Here is a 4,941-nt window from a genome sequence, read left to right as displayed (position 1 = left end):
GATATATTTTTCGTGTTTTTATTCAATGTAACATGTTTATTCAGCTCGAAAACCATAACGTGTTTACCGATGTATTGGAAAATTCAAGATGGCGTCTGACTCTCTCTTTAACACGGTAAGTTTGGGAAAAGGTGTTATAAATAAAAAAAACTGGATAAAATACTGTTGAAAACTCGCTCAATATATGTTACCATGACATAGGTTGATATATATTCGGCGGGTTTTTAAGAGTATTTTGTCTAGTTTTTTATTTATAACACCTTTTCCCAAACTTACCGTGTTAAAGAGGGAGTGAGGCGCCATCTTGAATTTTCCAATACATCGATAAACACTGTATGTTTTTCGAGCTGAATAAACATGGTACATTAAATAAAAACACTAAAAACTTATCCAGTTTGGTAGAAAAGTAACTTATCTTGCCTTTGGTAACATTTATTTGTTATATATTTGTTTTTTGACAACTTTTTCGAATCTATGTGTACAGTAATACAAAGCCTAAAAACTTATCCAGTTTGGTAGAAAAGTAACTTATCTTGCCTTTGGTAACATTTATTTGTTATATATTTGTTTTTTGACAACTTTTTCGAATCTATGTGTACAGTAATACAAACCCCGTTATTCTTTCGAAAGCCATTCTTAACATCCGTTAGCGATTTTCTACTTTCACAACACAGCTTATTAAATAAACGTATAAAGAAAAATTAGTTTAAAAAAGAAAAACAGACTTGGCAAACCAGAAGAATGCGCGACCCAAGTTCTTGATATCAGGAATTGGATCTTATTGAACACCGTTTGCTGCTGGCTTATTTTTGAAAATTGGATATGTCGCCGATCTTGACACTTGCCCCCTTTTTATTTAGCACAAAAAGCTGTTTATTTTTTATCCTAAATTTGCATTACAAACGGAATTATTTAATAATACATAGATAATTTTGTACTTAAAGCGATTCCGTCATTAAAAACAGTAGTTTTTTTGTTTATTTATTCAAACTATTTCTATTATTGAAAATTAGACTCACGGGTTCCAGTAGGAGACATCCGGCTACTTGATCCACTGGAAATCCTGGAAGGATCGTCCGAAATCCGGCCCGAATCATCATTGTTTTGGTCGATGGGCCGATGAGCCATTTTTAATGTTCATTTCAATGAAAATGTCGTTCATTGCATAACGAAGTGAAAGCTAGCATCTTTATTTTGCGTACTTCACTAAAACAAAATAAAGTTTCTTTACAAAATAAAATAATTTTATTTTATAAAGATAAAGCGATATTTATAAATTGTAAAACTTCCGAATAGTTTGAGTTTCAAATTAAAATCAAAAAAGTTACTAAAAATAGAAAATACGAAACTACGGTTAACCTTACTAGGTCAAGTCCTTTCTTTCCCAATAAAGACTAAAGCTAGCCTTTTTAGTTTCCGTATTCGCCGAACTTTTCTCCTTATAAATAATTATTTATTTATTAATTAATGTATAGTGTATATAATTAAATATTATTTTTAAATACTAAAACATCCATATTATACGTTTTTAGCTGACATTTAAATTTACTAAAAAAATAGGTAATACGAAACGACGGAAAAACGTAATGGTTTAAGTCTTTTCACTTATAATGAAAATTAAAGCTAGCGTCTTTAGTTTACGTATTAGCTGAATTTATCGCCTTATAAATAATTATCAATTAATTAATGTATATTTTATTACTACTAAAAATTTTAATGTTGTTTCTTTTAATGTTAATGAACTGACGTTGCAAAGGGGGAAAAAAGCGCACACAAATTTTTTTTAGTTCTTGGCCTTTTGGTCAAGATCAAAGTGTAGTATCTGTTCTTCAGATGCTGCACTTCATTTTCTTGTTCTCTTTCGGTGGAGGAGAAATCCTTCACGACTGAGACAATTTTTATTTTTGTACCTTTTCTCCACATTAAAAAACGACCCTGGTGTCTAACTCTGTCCCGTGGGGAGGCATAGTAAATAGGTACAATGCCTCCCCACGGGACAGAGTTAGACACCAGGGTCGTTTTTCAACGTGGAGAAAAGGAACAAAAATAAAAATTGTCTCAGTCGTGAAGGATTTCCCCCTCCACTGACAGAGAACAAGAAATTGAAGTGCAGCATCTGAAGAACAGATACTACACTTTGAGGTATTTATTTGCTCCCACACTGAGCAAATTAGGCACAAGGCCGATTTTTAAAGTGAGGAGTGAAGGGGAAATGGGGACCAACTCCCCGGGGAGTAGGGGAGCTGGATAGTGACAATTGGTATGAAGTGTTGCCCCTAAATTGACCAAGGTCTTATATATATATTTTTTTTTTTTAATTACATTTTCACCCCAAACAAGGCAAATTGCCACTTTGGTGTAGGGGGCTACTATCAGGGGCAACAACTACTGCGGTACTATGTAGGGATTTGGGCAGCAAGATGTCGGTTCACGTTACACTTGAACTTCTGCACGTCAGTACTGTTGGGGAAGCAGTGACCTGGACTGGAATTCCAGAGTCTAGCAGTTCTGGGGAAGAAACTATTGGAGTAAAAAGATCTTTTACATCTAGGGATCTCTACAGTGTGGGGGTGGGATTTAGCAGTCTGTCGGGTTTGTCGAGGGTCTTCACGCCGTGGGGGCACAAGTGCTTGCAGTTCGTCAGAGCATTCACCACTAAAATACTTGTAGAAAAGGCAGAGGGATGCAACATTTCGTCGATGGGACAGAGGCTGAAGCTTAGATGCCAGTTCAGGGCCTATCAGTTTTGCGACTCTCTTTTGAACCTTGTCAAGGAGTGAGAGACTAGTAGCAGATGCACCAGCCCAGATGTGACAGCAATACTCCATACATGGGCGAATGGTGGCCTTATAGAGGTACAGGATACTTTCGGGTGTTAGTAGTTTTCTAGCACGGTAGAGAGAGCCCGCCTTTCTTACAGCGGCCCTGGCAATGCCTTCAATGTAATTGTTCCAACTTATGTTTCCTGTGAACGTGAGGCCAAGGAGTTTGAAAGATGTACTCTCAGATAAAGAGTCGTTGGCCATTGCTATAGGTGGTAGAGAGGGTTTCTTGTAATTATTGAATGAAACTAGTTTAGTCTTGGCAGCATTGAACGCGACCAACCACTTTTTTCCCGTTTCCACCACAGATTGGAGGTCTTCCTCTAGTGTTTCTGCCATTTCTTTAGAAATGTGTTCATTCGTCTTCCTGTCGTGCTTGCCATAGAGTGTAGTGTCATCAGCATATATACCCATCTCAGAGGCAATTTTGTCGGGGAGGTCATTTATGAATATCAGGAACAATAGAGGTCCAAGGATAGAACCCTGGGGCACCCCCGCATTTATATCATATTGTTTAGATGTACGACCGTCGAGGACAACCTGGATTTTTCTCTTATCTAAGAAGGATTTAATTATGTTAAGTATTCTACCAGTGATACCGTATGATCTAATTTTCCTGAGGAGACCCGCATGTCATACCCTGTCAAAAGCCTTAGATATATCTAGAGCTACCACTCTGCCCTCCCCCGCTTTGTCCAGTGAATGGTATATACGTTCAGAGATCACAATTAGGATGTCTGCTGTGGAACGGGCTTGTCTAAATCCATATTGTTTGTCAGTCAGAAGTTTAGCATCTGTAAGATGATGGACTAGAGCATGGTTAATTAAGGTCTCAAATATTTTGGCAAAAAGTGGGAGGAGGCTGATGGGGCGATAATTTGATGGGTCAGTCCTTTCGCCAGAATTCTTGAATACAGGTACAACAGAAGCAGTTTTCCAACAGCCTGGAAAGCAAGCTTCATTAAGGCATTTGTTGTAGAGTTTGGCAAGAACTGGAGCTACTTCGGCTGAGCACTTTTTTAATAGCACAGCTGGGATAAGATCGGGTCCACATGCTTTTGAAGTGTCAAGGTTTTTTATTGTAGCATGCACCTGAGCAGGGGTGGTTTTCAGATCGTCTAGCGTGGCGTCTGTCCGCATAGGAAAGTCAGGTAGGGGGTGGTTGGAAGGGTCCAGTGTGGAATTTGAGGCGAACCGACTGGCAAGCATGTTAGCCTTGTCGGTTGCTGAGGAGACAACCTCGTGATTGTTGGTTAGTGGGGGAATTGTTGATTGCCCATTATTTACTACACTGTTGTAGATTTTCCAGAAGTCTCGAGTTCCTAGTTTTTGTGCTTCAATGCGCTTTTTAGTGGTTTCCGTAAATTCTCTCTTAGCTGTCGCTATTTCTTTCTTAACATTATTTCTAGCTTCTATATACTTCAGTCTGTTTGAACTGGACTTATGTCGGTTAAACCTATGGTATGCATGCTGCTTTTGAGCAATGGCAGTTGCACAAGTCGACGTAAACCATTGGGGAGAGTGGGCCTTACTATAAAATTTCCGCATGGGAACATGTGCTTCGATTGCAGTTTTGAACCAGTCAGTGGTCTCGCTTGCACATTGTTCAGCAGGGAGAGAAAAAATATTTCTCCATGGGGCATCTGATTAGTTCCCTGATGGCTTCCCAGTCAGCTTTTTTATAATATCTCGTTGTTTTGAGCACTGACTCTTCAGTTTTGGCTCTAGAGTTTAGGGCGATTTCAACCATTATCACTGCATGATCAGCGTTCCCGAGTGGGCTGTGGGCCTTTGTAATGCAGTCATCGGGAATTGTGGTCAAAAACAGATCTAGAAGTGATACGTGTTGTTCTTCCTGGTCAGGGAAACGGGTTGGAAACGTAACAATTTGTGATAGGAAGTGAGATATAGTGAAGCTATGAGTTGTGCTGCCCGCTGCATCTGTGTAAGTAGAGAATCCAAGCCAGTTTTTGCGGTGGACATTAAAGTCACCAAATACATGTATTTGTGCGCTAGTGTCGAGGGACAGTGCCGTGTCTATGCTGTCAGATACTTTGTTTATTATGGTGCAGTCCTGAGTCGAGGGAGAGCGGTAGAGAAAATAATAGTAGCTAATATT

General features: G+C 39.0%; 1 pseudogene; it reads left to right on the top strand.

Annotated features, from left to right (window-relative positions):
• The first annotated feature begins 1,782 nt into the window (after nucleotides 1–1,782).
• On the top strand, nucleotides 1,783–2,007 carry LOC145268510 (U2 spliceosomal RNA; annotated as a pseudogene).
• Nucleotides 2,008–4,941: the final 2,934 nt, after the last annotated feature.

The sequence above is a fragment of the Euprymna scolopes genome, chromosome 43 (genome assembly GCF_053919585.1).
Source record: "Euprymna scolopes isolate OS-2025 chromosome 43, ASM5391958v1, whole genome shotgun sequence".
In the NCBI taxonomy this organism is placed as follows: domain Eukaryota; kingdom Metazoa; phylum Mollusca; class Cephalopoda; order Sepiida; family Sepiolidae; genus Euprymna; species Euprymna scolopes.
Note: the sequence above shows the minus strand (reverse complement) of the source record. Positions and strands in the feature narration are given on the sequence as shown.